This window comes from Marmota flaviventris, chromosome X (genome assembly GCF_047511675.1).
Source record: "Marmota flaviventris isolate mMarFla1 chromosome X, mMarFla1.hap1, whole genome shotgun sequence".
Classification (NCBI taxonomy): domain Eukaryota; kingdom Metazoa; phylum Chordata; class Mammalia; order Rodentia; family Sciuridae; genus Marmota; species Marmota flaviventris.
Genome location: NC_092518.1, coordinates 14881978 through 14904373, shown reverse-complemented (window position 1 = coordinate 14904373; position 22396 = coordinate 14881978).

Genomic DNA, 22396 nt, shown 5'->3' with positions numbered 1-22396 from the left:
CAAATATTCTTCTTTTACTCAAGCCTTCACTGCCTGCTCCAGACCATGTCAACTCTGACTCACTGGACAATAAGGCAAGAAGTGTGAATCCTCATCTAAGCTGTATCATTGCAATGGTGCGGGCTTCAGCTGCTTCATATATAAAAAGAGGAGCTCAGATTATGTTGTCCAAATTCTTCTGGCACTGTGACTTTCAAAATCGAAAAGGTTGAGTTCAAATTCTAGCTTAATCCTTTACTGACCATATAACCTCATGCAAGTTACTACATTTCTCTGAAGTAGTTTTCTGGGAAAGATAATATCTCTTGGGAGGTTGGGGGGGGGGGGTACCAGGGACTGAGCTCAGGGGCACTCAACCTCTGAGACACATCCTCAGGCCTATTTTGTTATTTTTATTTAGAGACAGGTTTAGCTCCTTGCTGTGGCTGGCTTTGAACTCATGATCCTCCTGTCTCAGCCTCCTATGGGATTAGAGGTGTGCTCCACCACACCTGGCTGGAAGATAATATCTTACTCCATAGAAGATATCCAATTCTTGAATTGCCTCCCCAAGATTCAATGTTTTAAAAAACTAGTACTTTATATAACAATGATTTCTACTTATTTTGATATGTTTTTATCAGTAATATAATTTTATTTTGTTATTAAACTTTCATTGCTTATATTTATCTCCCCTAGTAGACTAGATTTCTTGAGAGTAGATTTTATGAGGCACTTTTACTTTATTTAGGGTAACTAAGCATCACAATTTGCCTGGGGCAGAGGAAGGTCTCCCAGATGGGATTTTCAGTGCTAAGTCCCAGGTAAGCCAGATATGTTGTTCACCCTGCTTCACCTCTGCCTTCATATTTAATTAAATGACTAGTAAATATAAAGTGAAAGAATGATTTTTTTATTCCTCACCTCAATTTGAATCACTGATTTCAGCTTATCATTACTTAAATAGGACAACATATTATAGGGAAGTGTAATTAATAACAGTAATAATCAAGTTACAGCTATTTTCTATGAAAGAAACATTCCATTTTTTCTATAATATATTTGCTTTATTTTACTAAAAGGGTAATCTTTGTGGTGACAGATTGCTAATAGAAAATGGTATTCTCAGTCATACAGCCCGAATGATTGTTTGCTCCTCAAGTTCAGGGATTATGTTAATTGTTTGCAAACTATATAAAGTATACTGTTAAAGACAAAGCCCCAAAGCAACAGAAGAATGAATTCTGAAAAAGAAGTGTGAATTATTGTGACTTTTTTGCATAATGTAGACTTCTGAATTCCTTCTCTCTTAAGTACTTTTTTTTGTCCTCTAAGAATACATTTCTTAAATTTTTAAAACTGGTTAGGCAATTTGGGATTCCTCTGGGATTTTGATGCCAAAGCTCCACTGACATTTTGAGGAGTTAATGGTTATAATTACTTTGCCTGTAGCAATATCACTGCCTTTAAAATAAAAGCCTTGGGACTTTTTTAATGTATTAGATTATATTCTACTGAAAAGGACAGGATTTATTATACAGAAAAATGCACTAAGAGTACACTGATCTTTCTTCCCAAAGTCTTTATTTTTCTAACATGAATTTTAAAACTGTTATCACAGATTTATGAAAAATTTTATTCTTCTCATCCTTCATTTTAAAAAAATTCAAGATTCCACTGGTATGTTAACTTTTAATTTTTATTTCTTTTTTCAATGAGTCACTATTCTTTGTGGTATACAAATCTTACCCTTGCTCTTGGCACCTATGAATATGCAACAATGAAACCTACTATTCTGTATAATTAATATGTACCACCAGGCACAGTGATGCATGCCTATAATTACAGCTACTTGGGAGGCTGAGGCAGGAGGATCCTGTGTTCAAAGCCAGCCTCAACAACTTAGTGAGACCCTAAGCAACTTGATCTCAAAATAAAAAATTGAAAGAGCTAGGGATGTGGCTCAGTGGTTAAGTGCCCTAGGTTCAATCTCCAGTATCCTCCCATAAATAATATGGACCAATAATTTTTTTGAGAAGATGATACTTAGTATACTGGGTCACAGCAGAGGAATATCAGCAGAAAGACCCAGTATTTCATCCCAGTGCCAGATGACATTGTAGAGTGGACACTATGACTGCTTCACAGAAGTGAGGCCCAAAATTGTGGAAATGTGGCCCTTACAATCAAACTGCCCTCACAAAACAAAGAAGCATAATTGAATATCCAGAAAGGGGTAATCATGAATAAAAATGGCACATCCTATGAGTATTTAAGTACTTGAATATACAGAGTTGGTCTTGGGAATGAGTTGAATAGTGACTGACATATGGGATGATGTGAAATTTCCAGAAAAAGAAAAAAAAAACAGGAAAGAACAAAGACAAATATTATATGACCATTTTTGATTGGAAGCAACACTTGTTCCAGGTCCTAGAGTAAGTTGGTCAAAACAAAAAGATAAGAGCCTAGATCTCCTGATATATATTCCAACCCTCTTACCATTACAGCACAGTGCCAAAGATTCTTCTATTAGCATTCCTTTCCTATAGAAAAGACTACTAATAAAATACAAGAATTCCTTAGAAGTATGTAAATCAAACTGAGTATTAGTTATTACAGGAAATTATATATAGGGAGTCAAGAGCTTCCTGTAAATTACTTCGTCAAGTTTTTTCTAATTACTGAACTGGGTGGTTTTGATGATGGAGAAAGTGGGTTTAAGGGCAGAGCTAGGGGCCTCCCAGGGATAAGACTCAGAGAATAAAGCTCTATGAGTCAGGGAACTTTTGGGTGTGAGGGCTGAGGACTGAACCCAGGGCCTCACACAGTTTAGTCAGACACTCTACCACAGAGCTGCATCCCCATCCCTGAGTCAGGGCATTCTAAACATCTTCCCTGTCCTGAGAGGAGATGTTACTGTAATAGTCACAGTAACTGAGTCTTTCCCACAGTTTCATCCAAGATCAGCCCTGAGCCTTACTCAGCAGAAAACGAACAAACAAAAGGACTATGAGAAAATGGGAAGCAGCCAGAGATAGCAGCCACAGAGGCTTCCTTTAGGTGAGGTTAGCCACTAGAGGAGACTGAAACTACCTCTGGTGGAGAAGGCAATCTATACTTCAGCTCTAAGACTAGTATGATTAGTACCCTGAGCTCATTCCTCCCACTCTGTAACCATAGGCTTGTTCCTTCCCCAGTTCTTTTCCTCATTCTTCCATTCTTCCAACACTTTTCTTTTCTACTAGTGGGCACTTCTTTCCCTGCCACATGTACATGCACATACATACACATATACACTCACACATACATGCACCTGTCCCCTAAAACTAACACATATGAAGGGCCTAGTATGTCCCAACTGCTCTGTGAGATGCATCATGTACACAGAACTTCATCATCACAAGTCTCAGAGGCTACTGTGCCAGAAAGCATTGAACAGATGTAGAAACTGAGACTCAGAGAAGTTATAAATTTCCCCCCAGGTCACAGAGCTAATCATTGGCAGAACTAGGATATGTATCCAAGACTATTAACTGCAAAATTGGTTTTCTTCCTTGCACAATGCACTGACACTATTAGGATCCTCATTTTTTTTTTAAAAAAAGTCCTTATTTTACCAAGACTCTGTTAAATATAAAGTACATTATTAAGTCCCAATGGATAAAGATCTTCATTCAACAATACTCATTTCATACCAGAGAAGTGGCTTTGTATAGTAGAAAGAAGGTTAGTCTGGGAGAATGAAATTCAAAGCTGTGGCCTCAGCTGGTAAATTTCAAAAGCCTTTTAAGCTCTCTGTGGCTCTAATTATTATCAGAAATATTATAATGACAATATTTTCATAATAGGACATAAGTGAAAGTAAAAAGCTTTGTAAATTGTACAGATAATATGAAAGGAAACATAATAAAAGTAAAATAAGGGCAATAACCCAAATGTCCATCAGCTGTTGAGTGGATAAACAAACTGTGGTACAACCAATACAATTAGATAATGCTAAGCAATTCAAAGGAACTGATATGTACAACAAAGATGAATCTCAAATGCATTATGCTAAGTGAAAGAAGCCAGACTCTAAAGGCTACATCCTGTATGATTCCATTTATATGACAGTCTGGAAAAAGCAAAACTGTTGAGACAGAAAGCAAATCAGTGGTTGTCAAGAACAGGAGGTAGGGGAAGGGGTTGAATACAAAAGGGTATGAGGGTGAATACAAATGTGGTAATAGAAATATTCTATATCTCCATTGCAATAGTGGTTAATGACCACATGCATTTGTCAAAATAGGTAGGACTGTACACATAAAGAGGGTGACTTATACCTCAGTGAACCAGAGTGAAAAAAAGTTTAAAAAGGATGCCAGACATTTTACTCAAATTAGTTATACAATTCTGATCATTATTACTTTGAGGAGCCATTTGCATCCTGATTCACAAGATGCTTTAGTTCCTTTGGAACAAATGTTTGCTTTAAGTTAGACAGCATCTTCGTGATCATGAATGATTAATAGGGTCTCCAGCTCAAAGATTTCTGCAAATCCTTTGCTATGAGCCATATTCCCGGTCAGCTTCTTTTTAAAGCAATCTCTATTTGGCAAGGGTTATACCTTTACTTGAAGCTATGAAAGTGTTCTGAGCAGAACTGCTTTCCAAATGCCGAATACAGTCAGCCAACCAGCACCTCCTGGCTCCTTATAATATGGGAAGACCCGACCTTGTTATCTCCCAAAGAGAATATTCAAGAGCTCAGCCACAATTACCTGACTCTAGAGTCTGGCTTGCCCTTTCTTAATGCTAAGCAGGCTGCTGCTGAATCAGAAGAAAGCCTATAGAGGCTTTTCTATTTGAAATGGCAAAAAAATTCCAGGGTAAGCATTCAGCTGACATTAGCAGGGCTTCCCATCTCAAAATCAATTTGCAACATTTCAGTTTTGAAAGGTAAAGGCCAAAGGAATAAGAGCTTGGTTTTTGACAACAGAACTATATTACCTTTCTGATCTAAAGTAAATTTATAAAAAAAAAATAACCCAAACACACTGATTGAGGATTTCCATTGTGTGTATGTGTTAACTTGGGAAAATTACTTCAATATTTTCTACATAACTTGCAAATATTTATTTTTAAAATCGTGACAATGGCAATAATGGAAGCTATGGATTTGAAATCCAGAACCATCAGACATTATTAAATGAAATAGTTGGCATTTTTATTAGATTTCTAATCTGTTCTTTTTCAGTGCAGTAAAGAAATGAAGCAGTTAGATCTTATAATATTTATAAGGAAGGTCTCAATCTTAAACCCTTGAGTCTTCTGATTAGCAACTATAACAATCTTGAACCTGAAGACAAAATTCCTTTTACTTTCTTAATCCTTTTTTAATCTCTTAAAAATACACAGAATATGCATTGACCAGTTTTTTTTTTTTTTTTGCATGTTAATTTTATGTGTTGAGGGAGCCCCATTTCTTTAGTGGAGAGAATTTCCCTTTCATTCCTGTGGAATGCTTTTCAAATAATTTTGCTAATTCCCCCGGCCACATTCCATGCAATTGGCGATCTCAGAAATGCAAAGCTTCCATCAGAGCCTTTGCCAGGCACACAGGCAGCTTTAAGATTCAACCAAGCATTGAGACAGTGTTCCCACTTTGGAGAAATGACTGATTGGATGGATTAAATGTGCTTCCGAAGTGATTTCCAAACAGCTATAAAAAAACGGAGGCTAATTAAATATAGTCATTGAAGAGCAGTACTTAACTCGTCAAGCTCCTCCTGTATTATGCATTCTTCTCAAAGAATCCATGTGCTCTGGAATTTTTTACAAAAGGGTAGAAATGAAAAAGAGTGTAATGTAAGTGTCCAGTGATAAAGCAAAGGTTTAGCAACTATGGGCAACAACCAAAAGGAATGTTATGTGGTTATTTAAAATAACCATTAGGAACACTTTAGGAATATATATATTCTTACAATACATTAAAGGCAAAAGAAGATAGTTAGCTAGTATGTACATTACAATTAAAATACTGTAAATGCATGTTTTTGAACAACTGGAATCTGATAAAATACACAGAAATTGTAATAGTCTGCTTAAATATGAGTGAGTTTTGTGGGTTTTTTCTTCAGTGCTATGATTATATCCTTTTTTAAATTTAAAGAATATTTAAATCTGTACTGCTCTTACTGGAGATAGAAATATGAATCGTGAGTTTGTGTGAGGCATTCTGATCACCATGAATTCAATTCAAACTGCAGTGTTGCCTAGCAACTGGATAACTTTTCTGCAGTGAAATACCCTAGTAGTAGCAACCTATGAAGTGTCTCCTGAGGAATTCCCTACTAAGGTGCATCCTATACCCTTATTACCTTGTCATCATATTCCACCGCTTTGGGGGAATTTCATAATCTAATCATGTGAAGATATTATAATTTAGAAGGCTGAATTTTAAAATCACATCCCTGAATATTTGCCTCTGCCTGGAAGCAGGAGAATGGAGTATAGGGCTTTTCTAGATTTCCTCCAGTCTGTAATATTCCCCAGATAAGAATAATAAGGAAGGAAAATGGTGAGAGCTTTGATTTATAAACTTTTATGGATAGTAGCTTGACATAACTCCAATTGAATATATGTTTCCCTTTTTATTATTAAGTTTCTTTTTTGAAATATAATATCATTCACCTACTATAAAATTGATTTTTTAAATTATACAATTCAGTAGATTTTAGTATACTTACAGAGTTGTGCCACCACCACCATAATCAATTTTAGAATATTTTCATCACTTCAAAAAGAAACCCCATATCCATTAGCAGTCGCTCTCTATTTCTTCCAATAACCTCCCATCCAAGTAACCACCTATCTACTCTCTCTATATATAGAAATGCCTAATCTGGAAACTTAATACAATTTTAGGTCCTTTGTGTCTAGCTTCTTTCACCTAGAATGTTTTCAAATACATGTTGTAGCATGTATCAGTACTTCATTCCTTTTCATGGTCAAACAGTATTCCGTTATAAATATAATACTACATTGTGTTTATCAAACATCCATGGACATTTGCACTGATTCCACTTTTACCTATTATAAATAATGCTGCTATGAAAATTTATTCACAAGGTTTGGTATGAACAGACATTTTCATTTCTCCTGAAAATATACCTAGAAGTAGAATTTCTGGATCATTGAGTAATTTAGCTCTATGATTAACACTTTGAAAAAATGTCAAACTGTTTTCCAGTTTTGTATCATTTTATAGTCCTACCAAGGGTGCATGAGGGTTCCAATTTCCCCACATCTTCACCAACACTTGCTCTAGACTGTCTTTTTTAATATGGCCATCCCAGTGAGTGTGAAGTGTTATTCTCATGGTTTTAATTTGTGTTTCCCTGATGACTAGTGATGTTGAGCATCTTGTTATATACTTAATGGCCATTTCTGTATCTTCTTAGGAGAAACATCTGTTCAAATTATTTGCCCATTTCTAAATTGGGTCATTTATCTTTCTATTTTTGAGTTGCTTTTTCTCTCTTTATTTTTTCTCTTGGATTCATTGTGGAGATACATTGACATCAAGGCTTTCACAGGCCCCAAAACACTCAGCCCAAGACAGTTACCACCAGTTAGGAAGGAAGAAGGAAGGGCAGTCACTATACATCAGTGTCAAAGAATGGAGACACAGAATGCCCCAGGGGATGCTCCCTCTGAATACACTCAGTTCTGTCTGATATCCTCACATCACCCCTGAAATCAGAATCCTGCTGCTCTCTCTCCACAGAGCACAATGCCTGCTCTTGCTCTTAAACAGCACTGAGGTATAGGGTAGAAACTCTCTACTATATAAAGTAAAGAATAGCTATTAACACCTCCCACTATCCCCTGCCCACAACCATGGTCAGGTTCTATGCCTCTATGCCTATGATATTACAACTATTTACTTACTATGTACAACACAGAGGTGTGACTATTGGCAAAAAAAAAATGAATGTAAAGTCTCCTTTCTTAATTTAAGTAACAGTGGATTGGAACAGGGTGCCTATAGTTTCTAATCCTGCTTGGAAGTTTCCAATATGTCACAATCTTGTTTAACATGTATTTAGCACTTATTGCTCGAAGAATTTTACAAATATTAATGAATTAAATCTTCACAACAATTTTGTGAAATAGGCATTATTATTATTATTATTATTATTATTATTAATATTATTATTATTTTCACTTTACAGATGAAGAATCTAAGGTATAGAGGTAAACTAGCCTGTTCAAGGCCAACAGCTGGTAAATGGTGAAGTCAGATTCTTACTACCACTGGCTCAGATGGTTCTGTACCAATTCTACTTCGGTTTTTTGTTTGTTTGTTTGTTTGTTTGTTTTTTTTTTTTGGTACCAGGGATTGAACTCAGGGGCACTCAACCACTGAGCCATATCCCCAGCCCCATTTTGTATTTTATTTAGAAACAGGGTCTCACTGAGTTCCTTAGTGCCGTGCTTTTGCTCAGGCTGGCTTTGAACTCATGATCCTCCTGCCTCAGCCTCCAGAGCTGCTGGGATTACAGGTGTGCACCACTATGCCTGGCTCTAATTCTGTTTCAATATATGCCCATTACTGCATTGTGGGGCAGAGGGCATAATGATAAGCTTATTTCATGCAAAAGGCATCTCTTCTTAATAAGTCAGTTCAAAAAAGTCACCCAAAACATGTTTTGGGATTTGTTTGTTTTTTAGTTTTGTTTTTGTTTGTGTTTTTTGGTAAATCAGATCATATTAAACGCAACTTGTTTGAAGTGTTAAGGGAATCCTGCCATGAATCCATTCCCCAAATAAAGAATATTGTGATAACGCAATGTTGAATTTCTCTTCCATATTTTAGCACTTGTTTTCCTTAAGGCAGGTCACCCATTTATTGTTTTTTTTTTTTAATTTTTTATTGTTGGTTGTTCAAAACATTACAAATTTCTTGATATATCATATTTCACACTTTGATTCAAGTGGGTTATGAACTCCCATTTTTACCCCATATACAGATTGCAGAATTACATCAGTTACACATCCATTGATTTACATATTGCCATACTAGTGTCTGTTGTGTTCTGCTGCCTTTCCTATCCTCTACTATCCCCCTCCCCTCCCCTCCCCTCCCCTACCCTCTTCTCTCTCTACCCCCTCTACTGTCATTCATTTCTCCCCCTTGTATTATTTTTCCCCTTCCCCTCACTTCCTCTTGTATGTTCTTTTGTATAACCCTGAGGGTCTCCTTCCATTTCCATGCAATTTCCCTTCTCTCTCCCTTTCCCTCCCACCTCTCATCCCTGTTTAATGTTAATCTTCTTCTCCTGCTCTTCGTCCCTACTCTGTTCTTAGTTACTCTCCTTATATCAAAGAAGACATTTGGCATTTGTTTTTTAGGGATTGGCTAGCTTCACTTAGCATAATCTGCTCTAATGCCATCCATTTCCCTGCAAATTCTATGATTTTGTCATTTTTTAATGCAGAGTAATACTCCATTGTGTATAAATGCCACATTTTTTTATCCATTCGTCTATTGAAGGGCATCTAGGTTGGTTCCACAGTCTTGCTATTGTGAATTGTGCTGCTATGAACATCAATGTAGCGGTGTCCCTGTAGCATGCTCTTTTTAGGTCTTTAGGGAATAGACCGAGAAGGGGAATAGCTGGGTCAAATGGTGGCTCCATTCCCAGCTTTCCAAGAAATCTCGATACTGCTTTCCAAATTGGCTGCACCAATTTACAGTCCCACCAGCAATGTACAAGTGTAACCTTTTCCCCACATCCTCGCCAGCACTTGTTGTTGTTTGACTTCATAATGGCTGCCAATCTTACTGGAGTGAGATGGTATCTTAGGGTGGTTTTGATTAACATTTCTCTGACAGCTAGAGATGGTGAGCATTTTTTCATGTACTTGTTGATTGACTGTATGTCCTCCTCTGAGAAGTGTCTGTTCAGGTCCTTGGCCCATTTGTTGATTGGGTTGTTTGTTTTCTTATTGTCTAATTTTTTGAGTTCTTTGTATACTCTGGATATTAGGGCTCTATCTGAAGTGTGAGGAGTAAAGATTTGTTCCCAGGGTGTAGGCTCCCTATTTACCTCTCTTATTGTTTCTTTTGCTGAGAAAAAACTTTTTAGTTTGAGTAAGTCCCATTTGTTGATTCTAGTTATTAACTTTTGTGCTATGGGTGTCCTATTGAGGAATTTGGAGCCCGACCCCACCATATGTAGATCGTAGCCAACTTTTTCATCTATCAGACGGCGTGTCTCTGATTTGATATCAAGCTCCTTGATTCATTTTGAATTAACTTTTGTGCATGGTGAGAGAAAGGGATTCAGTTTCATTTTGTTGCATATGGATTTCCAGTTTTCCTAGCACCATTTGTTGAAGATGCTATCCTTCCTCCATTGCATGCTTTTAGCCCGTTTATCAAATATAAGATAGTTGTAGTTTTGTGGATTGGTTTCTGTGTCCTCTATTCTGTTCCATTGGTCCACCCACCTGTTTTGGTACCAGTACCATGCTGTTTTTGTTACTATTGCTCTGTAGTATAGTTTGAAGTCTGGTATCGCTATACCGCCTGATTCACACTTCCTGCTTAGCACTGTTTTTGCTATTCTGGGTCTTTTATTTTTCCATAAGAATTTCATGATTGCTTTCTCTATTTCTACAAGAAATGCCGTTGAGATTTTGATTGGCATTGCATTAAACCTATAGAGAACTTTTGGTAATATCGCCATGTTGATGATGTTAGTTCTGCCTATCCATGAACAGGGTATATTTTTCCATCTTCTAAGATCTTCCTCTATTTCTCTCTTTAGGGTTCTGTAGTTTTCATTGTATAAGTCTTTCACCTCTTTTGTTAGGTTGATTTCCAAGTATTTTTTTTTTAAGATATTGTGAATGGAGTGGTTGTCCTCATTTCCATTTCAGAGGATTTGTCGCTGATATACTGGAATGCATTTGATTTATGCGTGTTGATTTTATATCCTGCCAATTTGCTGAATTCATTTATTAGCTCTAATAGTTTCTTTGTAGACCCTTTTGGGTCTGCTAGGTATAGAATCATGTCACCTGCAAATAGTGATAATTTAAGTTCTTCTTTTCCTATTTTTATGCCTTTAATTTCTTTCGTCTGTCTAATTGCTCTGGCCAGTGTTTCGAGAACTATGTTGAACACAAGTGGAGAGAGAGGGCATCCCTGTCTTGTTCCAGATTTTAGAGGGAATGCCTTCAATTTTTCTCCATTCAGAATGATGCTAGCCTGAGGCTTAGCATAGATTGCTTTTACAATATTCAGGTATGTTCCTGTTTTCCCTAGTTTTTCTAGAGTTTTGAACATAAAGGGATGCTGTACTTTGTCGAATGCTTTTTCCACATCTATCGAGATGATCATATGGTTCTTATTTTTAAGTCTATTGATGTTGTGAATAACATTTATTGATTTCCGTATATTGAACCAGCCTTGCATCCCAGGGATGAATCCTACTTGATCATGGTGCACAGTTTTTTTGATATGTTTTTGTATCCGATTCGCCAGAATTTTATTGAGGATTTTTGCATCTAGGTTCATTAGAGATATTGGTCTGTAGTTTTCTTTCTTTGAAGTGTCTTTGTCTGGTTTAGGTATCAGGGTGATGTTGGCCTTGTAGAATGAATTTGGAAGTTCTCCCTCTTTTTCTATTTCCTGAAGTAGCTTGAAAAGTATTGGTATTAGTTCCTCTTTAAAGGTTTTGTAAAACTCTGCTGTATACCCATCCGGTCCTGGGCTTTTCTTAGTTGGTAGTCTTTTGATGGTTTCTTCTATTTCCTCAATTGATATTGGTCTGTTTAGGTTGTCTATATCCTCCTCCTGACTCAATCTGGGCAGATCATATGACTTAAGAAATTTATCGATGCCTTCACTATCTTCTAATTTATTGGAGTATAAGGATTCAAAATAGTTTTTGATTATCTTCTGTATTTCTGAAGTGTCTGTTGTGATATTGCCTTTTTCATCCCGTATGCTAGTAATTTGAGTTCTCTCTCTTCTTCTCTTCGCTAGCATGGCTAAGGGTCTGTCGATTTTGTTTATTTTTTCAAAGAACCAACTTTTAGTTTTGTCAATTTTTTCAATTGTTTCTTTTGTTTCGATTTCATTAATTTCAGCTCTGATTTTAATTATTTCTTGCCTTCTACTTCTTTTGCTGTTGTTTTGCTCTTCTTTTTCTAGGATTTTGAGATGAAGTATGAGATCATTTATTTGTTGGTTTTTTCGTTTTTTAAGGAATGAACTCCAAGCAGTGAATTTTCCTCTTAGAACTGCTTTCAATGTGTCCCATAGATTCCGATATGTTGTGTCTGTGTTTTCATTAATCTCTAAGAATTTTTTAATTTCCTCCTTGATGTCTTCTATAACCCATTGATCATTCAGTAACCTATTGTTCATTCTCCAAGTGATGTATTCTTTTTCCTTCCTTCTTTTATCGTTGATTTTCAGTTTCATTCCATTATGATCAGATAAGATGCATGGTATTATCTCTACTCCTTTATATTGTCTAAGAGTTGCCCTGTGACATAATATATGATCTATTTTTGAGAAGGATCCATGTGCTGCTGAGAAAAAAGTGTAACTGCTTGATGTTGGGTGGTATATTCTATATATGTCAATTAAGTCTAGGTTATTAATTGTGTTATTGAGTTCTATAGTTTCCTTATTCAACTTTTGTTTGGAAGATCTGTCCAGTGGCGAGAGAGGTGTGTTGAAGTCTCCCATGATTATTGTATGGTGGTCTATTAGACTCTGGAACTTGAGAAGAGTTTGTTAGATGAACATAGCTGCACCATTGTTTGGGGCATATATATTTATGATTGTTATGTCTTGTTGGTGTATGGTTCCCTTAAGCAGTATGTAGTGTCCCTCTTTATCCCTTTTGATTAACTTTGGCTTGAAATCTATTTTATTTGATATGAGTATGGACACTCCTGCTTGTTTCCGAAGTCCATATGAGTGATATGATTTTTCCCAACCTTTCACCTTCAGCCTATGTATGTCTTTTCCTATCAAATGCGTCTCCTATAGGCAGCATATTGTTGGGTCTTGTTTTGTGATCCATTCTACTAGCCTGTGTCTCTTAATTGGTGAGTTTAAGCCATTAATATTTAGCGTTATTTTTGAGATATGGGTTGTTCTTCCAGCCATATTTGTTTATTTATGTTACTAAACATGGTTTGTTTTCCTCTTTGATTATTTTCGCTCCCTTTACTGTCCTACCTCCCACTGTTGGTTTTCATTGTTATTTTCCATTTCCTCTTCCTGTAATGTTTTGCTGAGGATGTTTTGAAGAGATGGTTTTCTAGCTGCAAATTCTTTTAACTTTTGTTTATTGTGGAAGGTTTTAATTTCATATTCCATCCTGAAGCTTAATTTCGCTGGATACACAATTCTTGGTTGGAACCCATTTTCTTTCAGTGTTTGAAATATGTTATTCCAGGATCTTCTAGCTTTCAGAGTCTGTGTTGAAAGATCAGCTGTTATCCTGATTGGCTTACCCCTAAATGTAATCTGCTTCCTTTCTCTTGTAGCTTTTAAAATTCTCTCCTTATTCTGTATGTTGGGCATCTTCATTATAATGTGTCTAGGTGTGGATCTCTTATGATTTTGCACATTCGGCGTCCTGTAGGCTTCTAGGATTTGGTATTCTGTCTCATTCTTCAAGTCTGGGAAGTTTTCTCATATTATTTCATTGAATAGATTGCTCATTCCTTTGGTTTGGAGTTCTGTACCTTCCTGTATCCCAATGACTCTTAAGTTTGGTCTCTTAATGTTATCCCATATTTCTTGTATGTTCTGCTCATGGTTTCTTAACAGTCTTGCTGAGCTGTCTATGTTCTTTTCAAGTTGAAATACTTTGTCTTCATTGTCTGATGTTCTATCTTCTAAGTGTTCTACTCTGCTGGTAGTATTCTCAATTGAGTTTTTAAGTTGGTTTATTGCTTCCTGCATTTCTAGGATTTCTGTTTGTTTGTTTTTTATAACCTCTATCTCCCTGTATAGTTGATCCTTTGCTTCCTGGATTTGTTTGTGTAATTCATTGTCAAAGTGATCTTTCATTGTCTGATTTTGCTGTCTAATGTCTTCCTTGATACTCCAGATCATCTGAAGCATGTATATCCTGAATTCTTTATCTGACATTCCATCTGCTGCAGCTGTTACCTCTTCTAAAGTTGAGTTGACCTGCATTGCTTGTGGTCCTTTCTTTCCTTGTCTTTTCATACTGCTTGCATTTCTTTCTGCTTGGTGAAACTGTTGTGTTTTTGAAATGTTTTTTTCCCCTATATATTTATATTGCTCTTGTATAGTTGAAAAGTCTCCCTTGCAGGGTCGGGCGGCGGTCTGCCTACCTTGCAGGTGCGGGCGGCGGCTCTGCTCTCTCCTTACTCCAATTGGGGTGTCGTGACTACCATGCCGGCAGGTCACTGGGCCTGTTCCGGGCGCGGGCGGCGGCTCTGTTCTGCCCCTACTCCAATTGGGGTGACGAGTGTACCACGCCGGCAGGCCACCGGGCCTGATCCGCCGGTCGGTTGTAGGTCTGCCTACCCTGCAGGCGCGGGCGGCGGCTCTGCTCTGCCCCCCCTCCAATTGGTGTGACTTGTCTACCACACCCGCGGACCGCTGGGCCTGTTCCGGGCGCGGGCGAAGGCTCTGTTCTGTTCCTACTCAAATTGGGGTGACGTGCCTACCACCCCGGCCGGCCGCTGGGCCTGTCCACCGGTCGGTCGCAGGTCTGCCCACCTTTCAGGCACGGGTGGCGGCTCTGCTCTGCCCCTACTCCAATTGGGGTGTCGTGACTACCCCGCCTGCAGGTCGCTGGGCCTGTTCCTGGCACGGGTGGCGACTCTCCTCTGCTCCTACTCCAATTAGGGTGGTGTGTGTACCACGCCGGCAGGCTCCTGGGCCTGATCCGCCGGTCTGTCGCAGGTCTGCCTACCTTGCAGGCGCAGGCGGTGGCTCTGCCCTGCCCCTCCTACCACACCTGCGGACCGCTGGGCCTGATCTGCAGGTTGGTCGCAGGTCTGCTCACCCTGCGGGCACGGGTGGCAGTTCTGCTCCACCCCCACTCCAATTGGGGTCACGTGACCACCACACTGGTGGGGCCTGATCCGAGCTCGGGCAAAGGCTCTGCTCTGCCCCTACTCCAGTTGGGGTGACGTGTGTACCACGCTGGCAGGCCGCTGGGCCTGACCCGCCAGTCTGTCGCAGGTCTGCTTACCTTGCAGGCACGGGCGGCGGCTCTGCCCTGCCCCTCCTACCATGCCCGTGTACCACTGGGTCGCGGGTCTGCCCACCTTGCGGGCGCGGGTGGCGGCTCTGCTCCACCCCCTCTCCAATTGGGGTCATGCGACCACCATGCCGGCGAGCCGCTGGGCCTGCTCCAGGTGCGGGCGGCGGCCCGGCTCCTCCCCTCTGGCTCCATGACAAATTGAGAGAGACTCGGGTGTCTGTGCCTCACCCTCCCTACCAGGAGACCAACTGTTTCTGTCGCTGCTGGTATTGATGAAGTTCTCTCCTCTGCCGCTTTCTGATAACATCAGATCTCTGCCATGTTGGTATCCTATGCGAATGGCAGCATTCCGTTCCCTTTGCCGGGTAACCAAAGCAACAGGTGATTCCTGACCGGCCCTCAGCAGGACCCAGACCGAGAAGCAGTTTCCGCGGGCTCCTTAGCCCTGGGCCAGAGCAGTTCCGGGAGCTGGAACTCGGCCTTTCCGTGCTCGGTATATGCTCTGATAAGAGCAGGCTCCAAGCAGCAGTTTCCGCGGGCTCCTTCACCCTGGGCCAGGGCAGCTCCGGGAGCCGGAACTCGGCCGCTCCGTGCTCGGTGTATGCTCTGATAAGAGCAGGCTCCAAGAAGCACTCAGGCACTGAGCCTGAGTAATCTGTCTGCAAGCCGCAGGCGACTGGCAGCCTGAAATTACCTGTTCTATGGCTGAATGAGCTGCGGTCAGTCGAAAACAGGGATGGTGACGTCAGCTCTCCAAGATGGTTGCCGCTGGCCTCCTCTGTGGTCTGACCGGTGTGGAGAACCGAAATGGCCCGCTTCCTTCCCCCGTCTCGAACCCAGAATTCAGCACTGAGTACGGTGCTTGCATGGCTGGCAGAAACTGCTACCCATTTATTGTTGACAAAATAGTAGACCCTACCCAGTTTTATACTTGGCCAGCATTCTCAAAATGTTGAGTGGCATTGAATGAATCAATGAATTAATTAATGTGCAGTGTACAAGATTGCAGGCTACTTGCCTGAAGCAGGCCTCTTTCAGAGAAAGAATCCATTCAGGCCTGCAACTCAAGGACATTGTCCTTGTCCCACCCCCATCTCCAGAGGACTGCTAAGCTTCCCTCACATCCTTGTTATCCAAGGGCTTCACCAAAATAGAAACTTTCTGGTCATTTGTACTCAATATTTTCAACTCCAACTATAAGTGCTCCTTTCCCTAGTACAACCTCCCACTGCTCCCTGTCCTTCCCAAACTCCTCCCCCATTATCACAACAAAGGCACTCCCCTTCATCTCCTACTGTCTTCTTTCCTCAACCTACCCTCAGGAGACATGTCTGCTCTTAGACTCTCTTTATTGGAGGCTGACCATCTTCCTCCTCTTGCTCTTCCCATACCCCTCCTCCTTCACCTTCCTACAAAAATGGCAGAAATCACGAGCACATTTTTCCAACCCACAGTTACTGACATGTCATCTGTCCACAACACCCTCTTACTCCTTACATTGCATTTACTCAATGCCTTTCTCAATTTTTCTATCCCATCCTTCATTTAATTTAGACTTCATCCCTGGTCACAGTTTTTTCTGTCTACCTACCCCAAGTCCTATCTGTGTTCTACATTACCTCAGAGTCCCAGAGTTCAAACACCAAACTTCCAGTCCTCCCAGTTCCCATGTTTTCTTCTCCAAGCACCTTCTCCATGTTAACCAAATGATCAGTTAATTGCTGTGGACATACCATACACTACCCTGTGCATCAACACCATCAAGAATGATATATTCTTTCTCTTTCTCTCTTACTCTCTCTCTTCCTAAATTCAAACTCTCTGAAAAAGAAAAATCTTGACCTTTCTGTTCTCATCATCTTCAGTTGCCCCCACTACATTATATTTTTATTCCATTATTATCCACTTCTATTTTGATGCAACTCCATTATTTATTTCCCTTCTTGTTATCAATTCAGCCACTCTTGGCAATATCATTACCTTTATTCCATCTACTACAATCCATCTATCCCACTCTTTCCTCTGTATCCTTTCTTTTTTTATTTTTTTATTGGTTGTTCAAAACATTACAAAGCTCTTGACATATCATATTTCATACTTTAGATTCAAGTGGGTTATGAACTCCCATTTTTACCCCGTATACAGATTGCAGAATCACATCGGTTACACATCCACATTTTTACATAATGCCATATTAGTAACAGTTGTATTCTGCTACCTTTTCCTCTGTATCCTTTCAACACACTTTGTATCAACCTTCCAGCCTCCAATCTTGTTCTCCAACCCAGCCAGGGTGAGGTTTTTGTGTTTTTTTTTTTAAATGTAAATCTAGCCCCGATACTCCCAAGATTAAATGCTCCAGTTAAAAGTCTCCAATGATGTCTTATCATTTTCAGGATAAAGTCCAAATCCTTCATATGGCTTTAGAGTCCTTCCTAATTGGCTTCTTCTTATATCTGCAGACCATACCACAGCCCCCCAATACACAACTTTCTATACTGTAACTGGGTTTCAACAATGTGCCATTCTCCCTTTGCCTGAAATTCTATTTCCTTCTCTCCTTTTACCTGAATAACTATCATTCTCATATCTTAGTTGTTTCTTCCTCCAGAAAAACTTTCTTGACCATCTTGTATGTTTCCCCTGCCAAAACAAAACTGTACTCACCATATCCTGTACATCAGGCTTAATGAGATCAAGGATTATGTCTGGTTCATCATTCTATTCTAGCACAATTTTTGGCACAGGTCAGTTCCTCAAAAAAAAAAAAAATACATGAATGAGTTCCTAAATGAAGGAAGAGCTTCACCTTTAGGGATATGATTTAAATCACAGTGCTTCTCAATTACAGGATTAGCATCAACTTTTCTCTGCTATCATCTAGGACCACTTCAAAAACTAGTACTCATATTCCACCAACCCCTACTATAAGTACCAAGTTTGCGATTGTTCTGAAAATTTTTTCTGATTATAGAAACATACCCATATTTAGAAGGGTCAGGGAATTAATGCCTCTCTGAGGGCAATCTTCAACTAAGGAAAAGAGGAAGTTGGTAGACAGATGTCCTGGCTTTCCTCTCCCTTGGGTAAAATAATTTTGATACATGTTTTGTACAGTGTCCTAAAGGTGTCCAGCAAGACCAAGCCCAGTTTTCTCACAGCAGTAAACTGCTTATTAATGCACCTTGTATTGTTTTTTTCTCTGCTCATATCCTTATTGATTTTTACAAGGATTATCCATTACATAAACTGTTGCACTAATATTCTTTTCAGAATCTGCTTCTGAGAGAATCCAAACTTATAGACATTCATGTATTTCCTTGATGTAGTCTTCAACTCCAGTTTATCAAACTGCAAGCTTAGAAATACACTATGTCTCATTGTGTGAAATTGGGATAGCTACTACATCTAAAACTCTCCATCTGTGGCCATAATCATCTATCCTTCCATTTCTCCTACTCTTTTTTTTTTCAGTTGTCAGTGGACCTTTATTTATATGTGGTGCTAAGAATCGAACCCAGTGCCTCCCACATGCTAGGCAAGTGCTCTACCACTGAGCTACGATCCCAGTCCCTCTCCTACTCTTTAATGAAAACTAAATCAGCATTTTTCTATGATCATCATACTGTTAATAATAAGTATAAAATTAATAAAATATTTGCTATGTGCTAGAAGCTGTTCTAAGTCATTAACTAGATTAATTCAGGAATCCTATGCCTTTTTTCATCCCTATGCTTCTATTATGTCAAATGTATCCTGAATTTATTTAACTATTTAGTGAGTGCATTTCTAGGGCTCTGGAAAACAGAATGATAGGATAAACCTTGGATCTCTAATTCAGAATAGTGTTTTCTCAAGACAGCCTAGGGTAGCACAGGTAAGGTCAACATGAGACTCATGGCCCAAAGGAGCCAAGACTAGAATGAAAAAGCAATTTCATTCAATTCAAAAACCACGGGAACACACCTATAGGTGAATATGCTGGATTTACTACTTATTGCAGTACAAGGGAGCACTTATCTAAGGAACCATGGTGCATCATAGTAAGAGGATGTTAGCAAAAATCTTAAAATGAGGGTTGTAGTAGATACTTTGGAAAGAGTTTAAGGAAGAAGTATTTTACTCTAAATTGGATACTGTTAGGAGGCAGGGGTAGTTGAATAGATCTCTTAATAAAACCTACATAGAAGGAGAGAAGACTAGAACAAAGCTAAATCTATGGTTAGTAAAGAAATAATAGTTATTCATATTAGCTGATACATATTGTATCATTTCTTGTGGATTGGACAATGATTATATTTTGTCTGTGTTCAAATGTGGTTATTAAGTTGTTTTGGTTTTGTCTTGATCCACTGTCCTCACCTGTGAGTGAGTGCCTGGGCAGATCAGCAATACTAAGGACTAGATGATGGTGCTGGGCCAGCTCCCAGAACGTGTACATCCTACATGTACACAAATCTTTAAAGTCATAGATATATATACCCATACAAACACACAGTTTGGGCAGGTCATATTTTCAAAAAAAAAAAAGACATACCAATCACATTATTCTGCAATTTAATCTTGGGACTACATATTAATATCTATCTGCACTACCATCTAAGACAGGTCTCCAATATACATTGGATCCTATTGTGGTGATGTGCTACATTTTTTCTGAAAAAGTATTTATGTTATTTCCAATCTGGTATTTGTTTTAAACAATTCTTCAGTGATCAAGTTCACAAACTCATTTGTGCACATATATGACATATGTAGATTTCTAGATGACAAATTCTTATCTGCATCAAAGTTAATGCACTGAGTAAATTTCAGTAGCCAATACCAAATTGGCCTCCAATGTTACTTTAGCATTTTACACTCTCACCAACATTGTCTGGTATACTAATTTCTCCAATGTATACCTGATTTTACCCACTACCCACTTCCTCCTCACTGCCTCTGGACTTTTTTTTTTCTCATTCCTAAAGAAATCTCTATCCCACTCTCAGAAATTACAGTTCTAAACATTTAATGTTTTCCTCATCTCTAAAAACCCCTCAGCAAATAGCTTTTTACTTATCTAAGAAAATGGCACTCACCCAATAAGCTCTATCTTGTCGATTTATCTCTCATCATCTTCATCTTCTGCTTGCTACATTATATCATAGACAGAGGCACATCTTCTATCTTGCCAAAGCTGATACTTTCACCAGTTCTGGTTGACCAAACTTTCTTTTCTTCTCTTGGATCATTATAATTGCCTCATGATTGGGTTGTCTTATCATCTCTCCCATCAAAGCCAGCTTCCATATGGCTGGAACACTGATCAGATTATATTAACTATTTTGTTCAAAATACTCTTTTGTGGCTTCCTAGTGTCGATAGAAGAGCCTAAAAGCAACAGCTCCTATCTTTTCCCCTCTGTGTCTTTGCTTATTTTGTTCCTTTTTTCTAGAATTTTCTCTTTATTGCTTCATCACTTGTAAATTTCCTCGGGTTTCAAGAGTCAATTCAAAAGCTCCTGCTTCCTGAAGTTCTCCAAGATACCTGTGTGAAATTGGCCCATTCTTACATTCCCAGAGTCATACACTGCTGCTTTACTTTTGGCCCCTACACATTGATAATAATCACTGTCCATATACATACATATCTATTTATCTCTACAACTCTGAGATTTGTTCCTTAAAGCCAGGTATGGTAGTGCATGCCTGTAATCCCAGCTACTGGGGAGGCTGAGGCAGAAGGATCACAAGTTCCAAGCCAGCCTCAGCAACTTAATAAAATCCTGTCTCAAAATAAAAAGGGCTGAAAATGTGGCTCAGTGTTAGAATACTTGCCTAGTATATATAATGCCATAGGTTCAGTCTCCAGTACTAAAGAAATGAGGGGGAAGAAATATTTGTTCCTTATAATTCATAACCATAATTGATGTAAACTATAATACTGACACAGTGGGGGTACATAAAATCCCTCAAATACTGTTTTTTAAGTATATTTATTAGTTCCACAAAAATAAAAATAACACTAGCATCTATAAATATCAAATATCTAGATGGTATATCATAAAAATAAAGTCTGATAAAAATCACAAAGATAAGGAATTTTCTCTTTTGTGGAAAAAAGCAATGGTCTCATACAATTTTTTAAATTCTACAATGTATAAAAGATTACATCCCTCTCTTCTCATCTTCATCATGATACACATATTATGCCTCCAAACCTAATGAATGGAGTATTCAAAAATCTATGCAGTTATACACATAATGTCTTAGTCTAATAAACAAGAAACACAATCATAATAACACAGCACACTTTCCTTCTCTTTCTATGCCCCTACCATCTCTGCACCTACAATTAGAAGTAAGGATAATGGAGATGATTCAGTATTTAGTGGTAGGAAACCAAAGAGAACTTCTTAAATCAGATCCTCTATGACTACAGAATTATATTCTCTGAATTCATTTCATCAAGAAGAATACCACTTGTAAACCCATTAATTTTTTTTCCAGCTTGGTTAAGGTATAATTGACAAATGAACAATGGTGTATATTTAAGTCATATAACATGATGATTTGATGTACATATAATTGTGAAATGATTATTGCAATCAAAGTGATTAACAAATCAATCACCTAACATAGTTACCTTCTACGCATTTATCTGTGGTGAGAACACTTAAGATCTTCTCTCTTAGTAAATTTCAAGTATACCATGCAGTAGTATTAACTACTGTATATTAGATCCCCAGAAATAATTCATCTAATAAATTCATTTTATAACTAAAAGTTAGAATTCTTTGACCATCAACTCCCTTTTACATTCTATCCTCAGCTCCTGGAAACCACAATTATACTCTGATTCTATGAGTCCAGCATTTTCAGATTTCCACACATAAATGAGATCATATGCTATTTGTCCTTCTGTTTCTGGATTATTTCACTTAGTATAGCATCCTCTAAGTTCACCCATGTTGTTGCAAATAGTAGGATTTCCTTTTTAAGGTTGAATAATATCCCATCACTTATACCATTTTTTATTCACTCAATAATCAATGAGCACTTAGGTTGTTTCCATATCTTATTCATTGTGAATAATGCAGTAATGGACATTGGAGTACAGATATATCTTCAAGATCCTGGTTTTATTTCCTTTGTACATATACACAGAAGAGA